Here is an 18410-nt window from a genome sequence, read left to right on the forward strand (position 1 = left end):
CAGGGTGATTGTGGAGCGATGGCAGGGCCCTCTGACCAATTGGACCACACCCGCTTTGGCTGGCCTGGTACCAATGCATGTCATAGCGTGGTCATCCAGAAGGTCTTCCGGATGGTTGTTCTGCTGTTCGGTCATTCTGTCAGTCGATTTGCATATTACACATTTTTTATTATAGATTTTTTGGTGTGTGTGTGGGAGGGATGGAATCACTTTCTGTCTGGAAATGGGAGTCATGTTTAAAATGTCATCCTTGAGTTACATATTTACTACCAAACCATGTAATGAATTACTGTTTCCTTAGATTCAGAGCTGATTACCAGTGTCTAGTTCCACAGTAATAATCCAGCATTAATTGTGTCCTGCTTCTAGGGTCTTTCAGTCTTTGACTTAATTCTAGCCTCTGTAAATGCAAAATTTTGTCTAAATGATAGTAAATGCAATGAACTTAATTATCCTTTAAAATAATTTCTTCTGTTTCAACAAAACTTCCTCTTTGACAGCTTTGCTTCTTGAATATTTTAACTTCAAGAGGATATTGTGAAATGGAAAAAGATTATCCTATATAATAAAGAGCTAATATGCTAATTAAACCGAACAGCAGAACAACTGTCCAGACGACCTTCCGGATGCAGCCGGTGAGGCGAGGGCCAGCCAGGGCTGCGAGGGGCTGCGAGGGCTGAGCCCGTTGCACAAATTTCATGCATTGGACTTTGAGTTAGTTATAAAAGGAAATCCCCAGTGGATAAACCGCTGTCTGAAAGGGAACTTATTTTTTTTAAGAAGTCTCTTTATGTCCGCTAGCCTATCCTTCCTATTTTTACTGTCCTGAGAAAATAGCTTTCTCTGGCAGAAAGAAGGAGTTCATGCAAGTTTTAGAAAGTGTACAATAAGCCCTTGTCCATGTATTATTTATGAATGGCCTTCTATGTCTTACTCTTCAAGACTTTCATTCTATTTTACCCTAACTTGCTTAAGATATCTTTTTTATTCATGTCTGTGAAACATGTTGTTAAAATCAAATGAAACACAAGAAAAATGTTAAATTATTTCTATTTTTGTACAATCATAAATCTTTAGAACACGTAAATCAATAACCAATGATATGAAACCATGAGATGTAAGGCACCTTTGAAAAGCTAATAGAAATATTTTTTTATCTAGATTGTAGTATAAATTTCCCTGACATGATTGAAAATCAACCTTTTTCTTCTCCTTTTTCATTAGGAAGTGAGCCAAGGAAATGGCCTCCAAATAAAAGATTTACATTAAGTATATTTAAAAGTCCTATATATGTATATGGGTTGTGTCATTTTATTACTATTGAACATCAGGATACCTACCATGTACAATTTAAACTTAATCTTTAGCTCATTATTCCTGTAGATTTTAAACATTTTATTAAACTTATTGGGGTTGCATTGGTTAAGAACATTATATAAATTTCAGGTGTACAATTTTATGACGTCTGTGTGCTCAACTGTGTGCTTACCACTCAAAGTTAGCCTCCTTTGTCACTATGTTTTTTACCCTCTTCCCCTCTGGTAACCACCATTCTATTGTCTGTGTCTATGAGTTTGTTATTTAGAATTTATATTTTCTAGTCACTAAGTTGAGCTAAAGACATTTAGGAAATATGTTTTTTTATTTAGATTTTTACTATTCCTGGAAAATATAAAAACATGAACTGAAAGAAGGTACAAAATTTCCATGTTCAAGGAAATTTGAAGCAGAGCTTTTTCTTTAACTAGTAGATTATAAAGATGTTTGCTATTATTTTAAAAAATAACATTTAAGACTGTTATAAACACGGTTGCCTAAAATTAAACTCACTTAAGAGTTATATTTCACTTTTCATATTTAATTCCATTACTTTCTCATTAAAATACAAAAATACTTTCAGTACCAAGTTTAAAATTCTAAAACAAAAACAAAACCATGTAATGAAGGTCAACCAAAAGGAACTTTGAAAATTTCTTTCTCCAACAAAGGAAGGCCCTAGCCCTTTTTAATAAAGTGATTTATTTTTTTCTGCAAATATAATTTGGATTAGATAAAAGAGATTTCATATCATCAGCTTTCCATATGACTTTTGTATAATTAGAGAAAATGAATGGTGATAAATGTTTTCCATGTTTGATAGAACAGGTTTTTATCATAAGACATCCATATTTCTAAATCATAAGCAAAATATAATTGAATTTAAGGTTAATATTTATTTTTATGTGTGTTTATTTCAGAACAGATGTACATTTGGGAGATCATAATATCACGCATGCACATAATGAAACCAAGAATCTCACAAAAGTCCAGGATGAGCCATAGGGCTAGCTTCCCAGAATAGGGAATATCTCAGGATCAGGAGATGTTTCAGGACATAAGAAGCAACAACAAGCTAAACTCTTTCATCATCAATAGTTCATTGTTCTGCTCTGTTTTTGAATCTGCCTTTTTCTGATCCTGACAAAAATATCAGCTACGGCATTTTTTTTTACATATCTACAAATACATAGGTATTCTAATTACACATACATTATAGACACTTTACACGCATGCAGCTTCATGAAACCTCACAAAATCAACACACCCAGGGAATCAGGACCCAGATCAAAAAAGCAGACTATTTATCCTGTGCCTATATTTTGGATTTGTACTTACTCAAACTTTTGTCTGCCCCTGTCTTCTAACACTTTTGGTATTTATTGCTTCTTGGGTTCTGCCTATTTCAAAATCTCCTTTTAGTTTCAATTCCTATTACTGAACATATGACCATATTTATGTATCGTTAGTGAATTTCCGGTAAAGAAAGTTTGTTGGGTACATGATTCATTAACATCCCTCTTAGGCAGAGTTAGCATATATTATTTTATTCATTTAAAACTCTAGACATTGCCAGGGACCACACAATAGATGCTGGAATTACAGTTCATTTAACCACAAGGCACCAGTGTGGTTTCAAATTCTCCTTGAAACATAAATAAATGTCTAATTATTTACTTTCTTAAAAGTGCTGTAAAGAAGTGCAAAGTTTCAAATGAGTTTAAACTGGAGTAATTAACCTACCCTGGGAAGCCAAGAAAAGACTACAAGAGGGAAGTAACATTTAAACAGAGCCCTGAAGGGTCAATAGATTTCAGTTACAAAATCTCCACATGTGCCTATGTTATGTGTCTATGTGCCCTTATGCATGTTTGGGGGTTGTGGGAGTAGGGGTGCAACCTCATGCTATTTGCCAAAAAACCCCAAAACATCTTGGTTTAAACATATAAAGTAACAGAGGCAGTGGTAAAATGAGGGCTGCAGAATAGAAAGAGACGGGTGACACAGGTCTCAGTAAACTCCTTAAGGACTTGGGACTTTATGGTCTGAGCATGCTCAGTATTCAATTGTAGATTTAATTAGAATACTTAAATGTTTTTGTTACTTTCTGAAACACTTATCAGAATTTCAAGCTTTATTACATTTGAAATCAATTATGCATGCCTGTACTTATTTGACTATTTCAGATGATCTTTTACAGACGTTACATTTCATGAGGTTAAGAATATTTGCATCTTGTTCACTGTTGCATGTCCAGTTTCAGTGATTTAGGATATAGTGTTACCTGACTGCTTCCACACCAGTGGCTGGCCCTGCCCCCTTATGGTCCAGGACATTTCTAGTGTCAGGGGGCCTCCAGGCTCTTGGACTCATGCAGAAAAAAATGTTAAGACACAAGTCCAGGGGGAAGTGGGAGTAAGCTTATTAAAGTTTAGGACAGCGAGACAAAGGAGAGGCTCTGGAAACAGGACAGGGGGTAAGCCTTGGATGAGCTGCCATTGCCCATTGCTCCCCTGGATGCGAGTCTCCTCAGAACCCTTCGATTTTAGCGTAGAAGAAGCAAAGTGCATGCCTTATTTAGATACGTTTGTTCCGAATGTTATATGTCTACAGGAGAGACTCCTGGCACTTTACAGCATTGCACCTACTGTCTTGATGCTAGTAGCATAGAACTGACTTCTCACTGGGCCCCAAGAAGAACAGAGGTAGTAGGCAGTGCAAAAGAAGAAACACATGCAAGACAGACCAAAGTAAAAAGCAAGAATGAATTCAAGAAGAAAGCGAAAGTTCACTAGTCTTTATTGGGAGAGACTACAGCAAAATAAGAGATGTATAAGGGATCTATATGCCTTCCTTCAAACATTATTTTGTGAAGAGAAAATTTTAAATCATCAATTATTAATGTAAGGAAAATTATTAATGTAAGGAATCCTTTCACAGTCATTGTAGCATAGTGTACTAAGATTGCTCATTATTTGATGCACACCATTTTATTTTTAAATTGTTCCATAGGATCGCACATGTTAAAATATGCTACCAATTTTAAAATGCCAACAAATATATCTAGGCATTCTTTGGAAAAGATAAGTATTTTAACCAATTACAAGAAAATGATTTAAGCATCAATGGTATATATGTGTATGCAATATGCATACATGTAATGCATACCTAGATGTCTATATATAATGTAAATAAATATTAAATGTACTATATGTGTATGTATCTATATGTATGTATATGTGTTTGTAATTCTGAAAAGTGAGAAAACTTTCATGTAAGAATAAAAATAATATATTACCAGCAGGAACAGTATTTTGAAGATAAAGTGATCATTCCAGGAAAAATAATATCCTGATTAGATAAGCATCCTCTATTTTTTCATTTTCTTAGTGAATGAGAGTATTTAGATTATTGTTAGAAACAGAAAATGTGATCATTTCTAATATATAGTACACACAATTTTAAACGAAAAATTTTACATTGTTTACTTGTTTTTAATTTTTCATCATGAGTTATTTAATTCATTTTTTGTTGCTTTGGCTTTGAATTATTGTTTGGTAAAGTTACCACCTAACCAGGCAGCTGAGGGGAAAAGGCTGTACATATCTTACAGATCTATATTTAGCTAGAATTTTTCTCTTTAAATCTCTTCCAATTGTGTTTATAATGCACTCAGCAAAATGTGATTATTTTGAAACTTTATTTTGTTGTAAGAAGTTATTTTCTTAAAACTCCAACTTATAACTATAAACTATTTCTATTTATGACTTGATGCATAGCACCTCTTTGACCCATGGCTAAAACATACTTTTCTACTAATTCTCAGGTCTGCTTTTTATATACCAAGCATTGGCCTTAAGAGATTTTCTTACCTTATGCTTTTCTAATCACCGAATCTAAGGCAAGGGCCTTCTCTAAAATAATTTATTTTAGCAAAGTAATCCCAATAAAGATGATTGGTGAGACTGGGGAAGTGAAATGGCTGAAGCAAAAGCAAATTCTAGGTTGTGCTGTTATTCTAGTTAACACTACAAGCACTTGGAGCACAACATTTCTTAGGGTTATCTGAGAACCATGCTAAATGCATCTCAGAATTGACTGCCTGATTCTTAGAGGGTATTCGCTACAGGTTCTCCTCTCCCATTAATCAGTGGTTGCTCCCAGGATTTTAAAACCCTTGCATTTCTTGATTTGACAAAGGTGGCCCCTTGAAGACGTGTGTGTGTATGATTTATGGAGTGGCAGGGGTAAAATATATTCATTATAAAATAGCTAGATATCCATGGCAGCAGAAGCAAGATTCTCGCAGGCACACTAGCCTAATAGGTAACTCGTTGTTTATATTACTGTTACAACATGGGGTATGGTTGTATATAATGTAGGTATTATAACAGTTAACTCTTTATAATATGCTTCTTTACTGGGTTTCTACATTCCACTACCTCATATTTATCATGAATAGAGCCATTAGCATCTCATCACTTTATTAAAGCACATAGGCCATGGAGTTTAAAAATGTATAGCTTTCTAAAAGATAATACTCTTATTATTATTCTTTATACTTGAAGACATTTTAAAACATTGTAAATGGTACAATTCTTAAGAGTTCTCACATGAACTTTTTTAGAAGTTCTCACTGAACTTCCCATATTCTTCCATTCTGCTCTATGAGTCTTGCAAAGTATGGGCTTCTCAAAATCTTTGTTCCTCTTGATTTATTACATTTTGGAAATATGTGTCCCTAGAATACACAAGTGTATGCCCATTTTTCTAGGAATATCAACTTTTACTGAAAGTTCTGGAAACTATATTAACTTTAATATGAAGTATCCAGATACATTATTTAAAGTAATTGTATTAATGTTAAAATGAAATGTGACTTATCAAACACATTTTATGCTAACCAATATCGCTTTAAGCTACAGCCCCAGACCCCAAGGAACAAGATCACACTCCTCATTATACATCTGAAATCAAAGTTTCTGAAGCAAATTTTAGATGACTGAGTATGTAGTAGGTATGAATAGTACAGTACTTTTTATGTTAGTTCTTCTTTTTGGTTAAAAAATGGATTATGATGTGACTCCATGAGTTTATGATATGTGTTTATTACCTGGGCATATACTATATCTAATGTCTAAAAAGTAAATTTCCATGAAGTAAACAATAATGCTTCTGAAGACGGCTTTTGAAATGACCCCTAGTGTTCCTGTCGATGTGTAATCCTCTCCCCTTAAGTGTGGGGATTACTGTGGGTGACTCCTTTGAAGACAGAATAGAGCAAAAGTAATGGACTATACATACATAGGTGTGCCCCCTTCAGTGTGGTGGCATTAGTATGAAAAAAAAAGTGTTGGAATGTTGGAGGGTCATGGTGGTATGATGAAAGCTGTAAAAAGTTGTATGCATATTTTAACAAAAAGGAACCAGAATATTCAAGCTTCTATTTTCAAAATTTGTCTGCTTGAAATGTTGATACATGTGCACCTGTTACATCTCTTAAATAGTTTTCAAGCATTTGCCTTTTTTATATTTTTATAAATCCTCTCTTGTGAAAGGGATTAATTGGGATTATAGGTTTATTCTAAGACTAAGATATAAAGCAAAAAAGCCAAGAGGAGAAATGCATTTCAGCAGCAGCAGCTGCAGGTGTGTCTCCTTTGTAAGCTTTCCTCCCCATGAATGTGGCTCTACTATTTAAAGAAACAGCACACTTAATTTTTAACATAATATAACCTCAATGCAAGCCACCTACCTATCAGGTCCTATACAAGGAAACATTGATCCATTTTCTTATTGTATGAAAAGTGGCTATTTTAGACTTATTGTGAGATATTATGTGGGTTTCCAGTTTGATACCTTCCTAAGGGATTTAAATGGTAGTTTTTGCTATTAAAGAGAAGAATAATATTATTTTTAAAACAGGATATTTACTACTAGTTAGATCATAGAAAATTCATCACTTATCAATATTATTAGTTTTAGATATAAATGCTCTGAAATGCATAGTTATTTTAATTGTTCAAAACTATATTGATAAGGCATGAGAATATTTTTGAAATTGAATGATTTGGGAAAGGAAGTAGTTAGATTTTCTATGTGAACTTTCATAGGTGCACATTGATTTTATTATGAGTGTGTCATAAATGGACTTTGCAGCACTGAATTCAAAGACTCTAAAGAGTGTGTTACCCAATAATGCAGACTTAGTAAATCCTCCTTTAAATGTATTTAAATATGCATAAAATCACATACTATTATTTAATTATATCAAAAATTTAACAAAATATTGTATTAAAATTTGCAGCATTAAAATGTTTTCATTTGTTCAACAGTGTATTTTGATTCTAACATGAGAATCTCAAAATAGTGACACTCCTAGGCAAGGTGTATATTAAGCTAAATGAATCTGTACTGATTAGCTTTCTAATGCATTGTGATTCCCTGTACTCTAGGCTTTCTTAGAACACAAGGCTTAATACAATTTATGACACATAATTACTCCAAATATGCTGTTTGTTTGTAGATTATGTTCAGAATTTTAGTTCTATCCTCATCATCAGTTTTCACATTCATTCTGAACCTGTTTAGTGCCCATGATTGCCAGTATCCACATGTGCATGCTAACTAATAATATGGGACGATGCATTAGTGTAACTCAAAGTGATGTACCTTTGCTATGGAAGAATATTCCCCTGAACAGTTAATGTATGTTAATTAATACATTTTAAAGTATTTAAAATGTTAAATACTTTACCATTTCTCAAAATAGCAGTAGCAAAAAAAAATAGTACTTTACATTTCACAATACAGTTTCACATACATTATCTACTTTAATTCTCATAGCGACTCTCAGAGGTAGGTAAAGATACTAACATTTTATTTTTATAAATGAGGAAAATGAGTGCAAAGAGCTTTTCTGACTTGCTAAGTAAAGTTCATATATCAAGTGAGTGAAAAAATCTATAATTTACATATGGTTTTCTGATTCTTTGCCCGGTGTACTTTTCACTGTAACATGCAATCATTCAAATGAAATAACAGTATGTGATTAACATTTAAGATAAAATATGCATGAAAATTAAAAATTAGCATAGAGGATAAAGGTGACAGTTTAAATGTAAGCAAAATAGTTTTTATTTCTAATAAATTGAAGATTAAATGATATAAAAAGTAGCATTAGTAATTGATATATTTTAATACTTAATGTATATATGTATATTTTATCCTATGTGTGTACTTTATATGTTATATTGTAAAAATTACTTAGAACAAAGTTTAAACCTACTACACTATTTTCATGTTTATATTACTGTTGGAAACACATTTAGAGAATTTTTAATGTCCTTATAGAAAAGAGACAAAGGTGATGGGACCAGCCATTCCCAGTTTTCCTATTTTTCTTTCTTAAAGGTGAATGGATGCCTTGAGCTGCAATTAGCCATCTTACAACCATGTGAAAAATATTAAAATAATTAGGGACATCAACTTTAATAATATTGAATATAAAACCAGCACAAGTGGTATTACCTAATATCGGACTACTTGCTACATCAGGAAAATAAAATACTATATCTATAATACACTTAATTTGGGTTTTCCATATCAATTATACCTTTATAAACCTGACAAAAAGACAACAAAATAAGAACTTGGGTTTTCATTTACTTAACAGAGAATCTAATCTAATAAAAGAGAAACATGCAAATTGACTGCACCTCCGCTATGCCCCAAGCCACACCCACCAGCCAATCAGAGCGACTATATGCAAATTAACGAAAAGAAGATGGTAGCCGGCAGCCACGGAGCTGGAGCAAGCAGGAGGCTTAGGGATGTATGACTGCCAACTTAGGCCCAATCCCCCTGGGAGCGGGCCTAAGCCAGCAGGTGGTCATTCCCCGAGGGGTCCCAGACTGCGAGAGGTCACAGGCCAGGCTGACGGACCCCCCCAAGTGCACAAATTTTTGTGCACCGGGCCTCTAGTGTATTCATAATATTTATAACTGTTCTTAAAACTTTTACTTGAAAAATAGCAAATATAATTTATAGTCTTAGAAAGAGAAGTAAATGATCATAAGATTATTTTACATCATCAGTTTTCATATCATATGTGATGATGAATATCACTGAAATCAATATTTTGGTATTAATCTCATTTTATAATTACACAAGTATCATGTACCTCCTAATTTATAACAAACTATTCCTTAACTCAGAGTAATAACAATACAAGAGCATTGTATAATTATAGCTCATTGATCATAAGTGAAATTCACAGATCTCAGGGGGTTTAGGTAACCTATGCCAGCCTTGCCAGAGGCAACTGGGACAACTGGATTTAATACTTTCTACATCTTGCTCATGGATAATCAGGTTCAACTGAAGTATGACCTTCTCATGCACATAGCAGGAACACAAGCCCCAATATTTATATATATGGTAATTTTTTAACATTTCACTTGACATTTTCACCCCCTACCGCCACTTTGGCCAAAGCATATCACATGCCCAAATTGATATGCAGAAAATTATAACTAACTTACCGAACAACATAAATATAAGAAGGAGTGAAATCCTAGAACTAAGTGTAACCAATTTATCACAGGTAGGACACACCATTTGTCAAGACTGTAAACCCTGTAAATATAATTCCTGAGCTCTGTGAGCCTGGATAAATTGGTAACACATCTAAGCCTGGTTCTTCATTTTAATAAAATAGCAAGACTGTTTACCTCATATTGTTCATGGATGCACATTTCTGAGCCTAGATTATAAACTATTGTTAATAGTATTCTGTAAGATAGAAAATTGAGGCTCACAGTGGTTGATACATTTTATGATAAGTTGTAAAGTTAATAATATGTTTTGAAATTAGTGCTTGAATGCAGAAATGCAGGTTGTCCACCTTTGTATGTCAGGTCATCTATACATCCTTACATCGCTGTATGAAAAACATTGAGCATATGTCAGAGACAGCTACAGCCCAGCCAGAGCTCTGATGCTGAGTTGCTCTGAGTCCATGTATTCTGAATTCTCCTCAACTACGCCAAGTACCAGGGCAGGCTCCTTCTGGAACCTTGCCCACTATAATAACTTTTGGGTCCGAGTCTCTTGGCCTAGGGACTGGACCTTCTTGGACACAAGGTCTTAGACGGAGAAACCATGAGAAGTTGTGAATATATAAGAATGAGTCTTTTTTTTCAGAAGCCAGTGGCCATATAGCCACCAGGTAAAACAGTCCTTTTTAACAGTCCTGTATAGGTAGCTGCACCCCGGCTGGCAAATACATATCTTTCCTACAATTATCTGAGCAGCTATTATCTGAGCAGCCACGTGCTGCCTCTAGACCTATACCTTTGCACAGCAATTGTACCTGAGCTCTCCCTTAGAGCTGCAGCCTCAGTAGCCTCTCCTGCCTCCAGCAAACATAGAAGCTATATCCTCTGAGCCTGATTCAGCTTCTCCAGCCTCAGTGGCTCAGCAGCTTCCCCATCTCCCCTGCCCAGCACACAGGCTGGTCAATAACATGTATTCTCTCCTTAGACAAAGAAGGCTAGTTGCCAACAATGACATCGATCATTTGGCTATAGAAGTGCACAGTGACCATGTGGTTGTGCTTGCTGTGCACTGCATATGGTCCTTGGACATTTCTGATTAAGATTCCCATGTTCAGAGTGGCCTTGGCCATGAGGATACTATCAACAAGGCCGCTGCACTCTAATTAGCCTTGAGTATCCGGAGACTCTGATGTGGTTCCCACAGCATAAGTCACCACAGACAATGTAAAAGTACTTCACAAAGCATTTATATTCTTACCTGATATTATTGAGGCTGTATTATATAAAAATACGTTATAACAAATGAGGTGGAATAAATGACATTGGCTTTATGAAGTACAATAAATGACCAAAAGTTGATCAAATGTATTACATGCAGATTAATATGGATTACTGAGCAGAGGTTACAATTACATTTTAAAATGCAAGCTCTCAAATAATGAAGTAAAAACTGGGCCACTTGTGAAGATGGCATTGTTTATCTTAATGACATTATGCTATTTTAATATAAGGAACATTGTGTACATGAATGAAGCCAACACTTTAAAGATTCCTTTGTGTGTACCGGAAATTGACTATTATATTCAATTATTGCAGTGGATATTTAAGATTCTTTATGGATGCATATAGAGAACCAGTGCCTTCTAAAATAAGAGCATTTTTGTAGAAACATGACAGTCTCAATTTTATATTATGTCTGACACTACTCCATATGTTCTGAGCTCATATTTCTGAAAGAAATTTGACAAATTTTTAGCTATATACATAGATCTGTCTCACTTTTGAATAAAACTTCTTTGACTATGGCAAATTCTAAAAAATCAATTTCCTCACATGTGGCAGGTAGGTGACTTAGTAAACAAATGGTCAGGATTCTGGCCTGTGCTTCTGGAGCGATGTATATGTCAGGCGTAAATAAACTGCCCTCCCTTCATGGACACTTGTGCTGGAACAAATTTTTTCTAGAGTACAATATAAGAAAGCTAGTTTATTTCTTGTGAAAATATCTATATCTCCATCATCATTACACACAGAATAAATTGTGGCACTTTACTTTTGCTTCTCTATCTGAACGTGCCTGAATTTAAACAGCAACAGCTATGTACCATGGGTTTGCTCAAATCTCCTCATGATGCTTAAATAATTTCAAACTAAAATTGATGGTGGGAGACTTGGTAAATCATACTGGGATTGATCGGATAATAGTGTTATGCATGTTTCTGCCATTTGCTGAGGTTTCTAGTGCTGTGCTTATCTGTAAATCTAATGGTGTAATTTAAGCTTTCAGGTTTTATGCTTACCACAAACAAGCCTGTGCAAATTCATAGGCAATATGACAACATGGAAACAATGTGGGATTTAGAGTAAAAGGACTGACTTATGTCAGCAACCTGACTCTTGTTAGCTGTGCATGTGTGTGGGATTTTTTGAAAGCAATCATGTGCTTATGTGTGGTAAGGAAAATAAAAGCACTGGTTTTTTCACAAAAAAGAGTTAAAGCAGAGTCAGATTTAAATGGAAAATGCTTTCTCCATACCATTTAAAAGCAATTTGAATTGTCATGAGAGTTAGTGCCTATAGGTAACTGCAGTGTAAACAGCAGAATCATTTCTGTACATGACACATGCACATAGCCTCGGGCACTCTTAAATCCTAAACTGGTTTTCTTATTACTACAACACTATGTCTCCATTTCTCCGCATCCCTTTGTTACCTGTCAACTGTAGAGGAAAACATGAACTTATTTGCTTTAATTGTATGTTTCTTTCATTAGGAGAAACAAATGAATAATCTGGAAGTTTGGAAGCTTGAGGTTTGAGTACTAACAATCATGTGATTGTGAGCAAGACATAGTTTGACTCTGAATATTAATTGCTTCATATGAAAAATAAGGAAAATTGTAACAATTTGTATCTGGAATAACTTACATCTATTGTAATTTCAGTTTTATTTGAAGCTAGCTTTACATTTATTTCTAGAAATTCTTTAATTTGTTAAAATAATCTGGTGACTGGTTTTCCTTAATGGTAATGTTTAATTCTTATTCAAAATTCTATTAGGCTAATGTGAAGACATGAGTCTACATTATCAGAAATGTCTTTGGAAAATATTTTACTTGTAGCTTAACATTAACAGAATATTAAGTGGGTATATGATAATGCAAACACATCAGTTTTGAAAAGCAAGGTGAAATTAAGCTTTTAGCATCTAAATTAAGACTTTTTAAATTAATTATACTCAAACTCTACTAAAAATTCTTATTGCACCTGATATCTCAATACTGTTGTGTGCATTTTTGTTGTTTTCACATTTGTTCTCCAAATGCTACTTATCCCTCAAACCATTCACATTTCCTTCAGGAATGTGTTTGTTCCACAAATAGTCACTTCTGCATTTCAAGCTCTTCACCAATGTTCACTTTACCTTATAATTGCTAGCTACATTTTTCTACTGGTAAAATCTTCCTTTTAATTTCAAGTGAAATTATACCCTGAATTCTTCCATTTGGGAATTGTACCTGCCATGTATTACTTGCTGTCTCTACTTTCCAGTTATGATTGCTATGAATTATTTCTGTTTATGATTCATCGCAATAAAAAAACAAACATCATTAAATGTCTTTGGTTCTTGATGATTCAAGATAGGACACTACCCTGATATTTTCACAAAGTCAACCCCCATCAATCAGAGCTGTGTGGGGGAAAAAGTTTGTGTTTTAAGTTTTAAAAAATGGGAAGAGTTTATATGGGAAAGGGTCTGCTTAAAAGGATTTTGTATTGCAATGTCAAAACGAACTTAACTTTGAAATAGTTATGTCTAGATTTGAGTCCTTGGTCCTTGGCCACATTCAATGCCTGAGATTTGTTATTAGGCAACTTTCTTCTCAGTCTTTCATCATCCAATATTTAGTGCCCCATGCTAACCTAACTAGAATTTCTATTAATTTCATATGAAAGAAATGCATATATCTGTTTCCATATCTGAAACTACATCTAAAGTGCATGTAATAAAACATTCCCTTCCTTAGAGGAAGTCTGCTGCCAAGTGTTTAGAGTGTTTTATTTTTTAAACTTCTGACATTATTTTACATTTAACATTTATCTATGTCCAAATACTCCCATGTAAACACAGTGTCCTCAATTCATACTCAGCAGTTTCAGCCATACTTTTAGAAAAGAACATACTTTTTACAAATATATACATTTTATTTTTATAAATCATTACTCAGTTGCCTAAGTAAATTCAAAATCATTTAGAGAAATTTATGCTTAAAATGAATTGTATAGGCAAATGCATACTATATTTTAGATTGATATTTGAACTTAAATGATAATTTCATCATTGATATATAATAGTATTGCAACTATTATACCTCTAATAATTTTACAGTACTTTTTAAGCTACTAAAACATCTTGAATATTTAAGGGTAATTAATAGAAAGATAGTGATGTAAATGCATCTGTGCTATTTCCTTCTGTAACTCCTTATTTGGACAACTCAGTAGCTAAATTAACCATTACCAAATTTGGAGCCTGAAGAAGATCCTTATTACATCTTTGAACTTGAATTCTCAGTGGGAAAAAATATGCAAGTGTAGGTGTTTAATATTTTTGGCACCGGGAAAACTACTAAGATTTGGAAAGAGCCTGGAATAAAGTCCAACCAACACTTTGATATTCTGAGCATATCAGAATGACTGATATTAATACATCTGTAGCTCCTTGTAACTATAGCAAAGTTAAGATGTTCATATTAATTGCTTTAGCACTTGGAGAGAATACATTTTATTGATGGTAACCCATTACAAAGTATACGTGAAAAGGAAGTGATCTAGACAAATAGACGTTCCTAAAAGATATGTCTTATTTGTTCACCAAGTCAACATCAGGCCACTGAGAAAAACACTCACACATTATATCTTTCACTGTCTAATCTGAAGGCCAAAACAGATGTTGAGAAATTCCCATACCAAATGGCAAGAGTATCATGATTGACAAAATAAAAAGAGGGAGATCTATCTGAATGTAAGAGTGGGTTTCTGTAAAGTGGAACTCAATGAATGTAACAAGAGAAAAGTTTATGAAAGAAAAGGATTTCAGAAAAGTATTAAAATGTACAAAGGTAATTATGAAATTATCAAATAATTGGATTTAATTAAATAACTTCATAAATTATGAAAATATTGATTATGAAAACTACATTAATATTTTGTAATGCGGAGTAGAGAAAATATCATGCACCGCAGAATACAATTAGTAAGATCTGGAAAACATACAGGTAAGTTTAAGATACATAAATATGAGTTCCAAGAGAACCAATATTTTAACAGTAAAAGTTACAACATAAATAAATAATAATAGATGGAGGAGAAATATCAAGGGTGGGGATGGATAAAGAAAAAATGCTAAACCAAGGAGATAATTGTTTTTTTCTGTTTGAAAAGGTTTGCACAAATCACGAACAGTGATATTAAAAGGTACAAATAACATGCTGGTGAAATTTATAAAATCAAAGATGAGAAATTTTGAACAGATTCTAGACAGAATAAAAAGGAACAAAAAGTGAACTGTTGTTTTTCATTTATGCCATCTGAATCCATAAAATGATTAAAATCTATTTTTAAAACTTGAAATGATAAAGTAAAACATTTTGGATAGAAATATGTATAGTATGATCTCAAGCTTAAAATGATACCTGTCTATAGATAGATGTTGGAAAGATACACACCAAGGTCCTAATCTTGATTTCTTGAGAGAATGTGATATGAGAAGGGTTGTAAAGGATTATTAGAAGTAGTGAAACTCTGTTTCAGACCATGTTGCAAATCGAAAGCCTGTCTTGCAGACAAGTACTTGAGATTCCCTTCTTTTTCTTGGAGGATTTAATACTAAGCAAGATTACGCTCTTTAGAATTACCCATTCTAGTCTAATTAAAATTGTAATAGCCAACATATAATATATACATAAAGACTCTTGATTTGTTTTATAATAAATATTAGAGATTTTATTGTTTTTATTCCTAACAGTTCATTTTATTCATTGATTATTTTTCTTAGTCAATGATTTGTCATCACTGAACGTTGTTATATTCACACTAATGTAGCATTTTTTTTAACAGTTTAGTGTCTATTTTCTAATGTTTTTAAATTTGTTAAATTATCTTTTTATAAAATTTTGCTTTGTAATCACCTAGGTATATTTGGTAAGAGGGAAGATTAACAGATCTATAAAAATAAGCAGGAAGTAATTATAAAGGATAATTATAAATGGGAAAACAGTGAGCCCAGAAAATGTATTCTAGGTATCATTTTTTTGAAGGCTTCCAATCTTTTTGTCTATGAAGAATAAAATAGTGGAGAAAATTCTTTCAGAAGTAAATATATTGGCTAGTTTTTTGTTTGTTTTTGCCATGGTAAAAAGTAAAAATAGACAGTGGATTTAATTGTGACATTTTAACAACTTACCAATTTATATATGTTACTTTTGGTCACTTAACAAATTATAATGGTTTAGCAAATGATATACATGTCTAGAAAAAGCAGCACTAGATGAGCTTAAAGTATTTTAACACTGAATCTAATTACTGTACTGTGAATCGTTCTTTTCATTCTAAAATATTCTTGAAATTACTTTTGTAAAATATAATGATCCTAGTAAATTGTATTTAGGATATATTGACAATGTCTATACAGGGTGGGGCAAAGTAGGTTTACAGTTGTCTGTGTGAAAAATAATACAATAATTAATAATAATGCAAGAATAAATTCTGTTTTTTGTACTCACAACTTACTTTTGCCCCACCCTGTATTTCTGAGATATTTAATTAACATCTTTATTTAAATTATTTTATTCAAGAGTAGAATAATTGTTAATTTCAATTATTTTGCCAAATCTTAGAGGAGAAATCTAAATTGCATAAAATTTTGGCATAAATATAAAAAAGAACTCTTGTGAAAGATATACACTAACTTCCCTCATGACTAACACATGGATAACCGTAATCAAACATATAACAGCTGATATTACTAAATATGTAGTGGTTGGTGAACATTTCTGATTTAGTCTACTGTCCAGCACAATTAATGATAGAGATCTTTTCTATTCTTCTAAGTGTCCCATTTGGGGCGATAAAATACATCGGCATTCTGTGTTTGGATAATCAAGTTTGTGCTTCTATATAGTCTCCCTTAACTCCTTTCTTCCATTTAGTCTTATAAAATAGGAGTGCAGTATCTCTTCAAGATCATGATTTCTATTCCTTTGGATAAGTTCCCAGAAATGGGATGGCTGGATCATATGATAGTTGTAGTTTTAATTTTTAAAGAACTTACTCTGTGTTTTCCATAGTGCCTGCACCATTCTACATTTTGATCAACAGTGTATGAGGGTTCCAGTTTCTCCACATCTCCAACATTTGTTATCTTTTGTTTCCTTTTGAAAACATAACACTCATCCTAACCAGCGGGTTGTGATATCTCATTGTGGCTTTGATCTATATTTTCATTATGATTAGTTATGTTAAACATCCTTTTATATATCTGGTGGCCATTTGCACATCTTCTTTGGAAACAGAAGTTCAACTCATGTTCTTTGCCAGTGTTTGCTATTACTAATGAGTTTTAGAAGACTCATATTTTTTTAGGAAAATAAAACCCTTTTCAGCTAGGTAGTGATCAAGACAGAAAATCAATAAGAAAACAGCAGACTTGACCAATAGTATAAACCAAAAGGCACTAACAAAAAGAAGCATAATGCACATTCTTCTCATGCCCATTCAGGACATTATCCATATAGGTCATATTATGCAAAAAAAACAAGTGGTAACACATTTATTAAAATGGATGTCACATCTTACATCTTTTTCTATTACAATGATATGAAACTAGAAATCATTAATAGCAGGAAAATTGGAAAAGTCAAGCTTCTGATTCATTATTTATCAGTCTTATCACCATTATCTAGCACTCTTATCACCCTAAACATAGATTCTATTTTTCCTTTCAACATTTATACAATACACATTCATTTTTATTAGTGTAGTGTATCTCCATAGGTTTCAGAGGTAAAATATTACAGTATCCTCTTATTTTATGGTGTACTAATTTCTTCACATCAGAGTGAATTTCCCTGAAGTATTTTTTATAAACATATTCATTAAAACTATGTGTATCATAATGTACCATTATTAAAATATATATTTTATTGTTATAAGATATCTCTTATGTACTCACACACAGTGTATGAAGAGTAATTTTTAACATACTTTTTATTGTTTCAGAGAGGAAAAGAGAGGGAGAGAGAGATAGAAACATCAGTAATGAGAAAGAATCATTGATTGACTGCCTCTGCACAACCCCTGCTGGGGACCAAGCCTGTGCCCCCTGCATGTGCCCTGACCCGGAATCAAACCACAACCTCCTGGTTAATAGGTTAATGCTCAACCACTGAGCAACACCAGGCAGTCTATGAAGAGTAATATTTATTATAGATCGTGATATACAAAAAGTGACCATAATTACCACAGGAAAGAACAG

Source organism: Myotis davidii, unplaced genomic scaffold (assembly GCF_000327345.1).
Source record: "Myotis davidii unplaced genomic scaffold, ASM32734v1 scaffold568, whole genome shotgun sequence".
Taxonomy (NCBI): Eukaryota; Metazoa; Chordata; class Mammalia; order Chiroptera; family Vespertilionidae; genus Myotis; species Myotis davidii.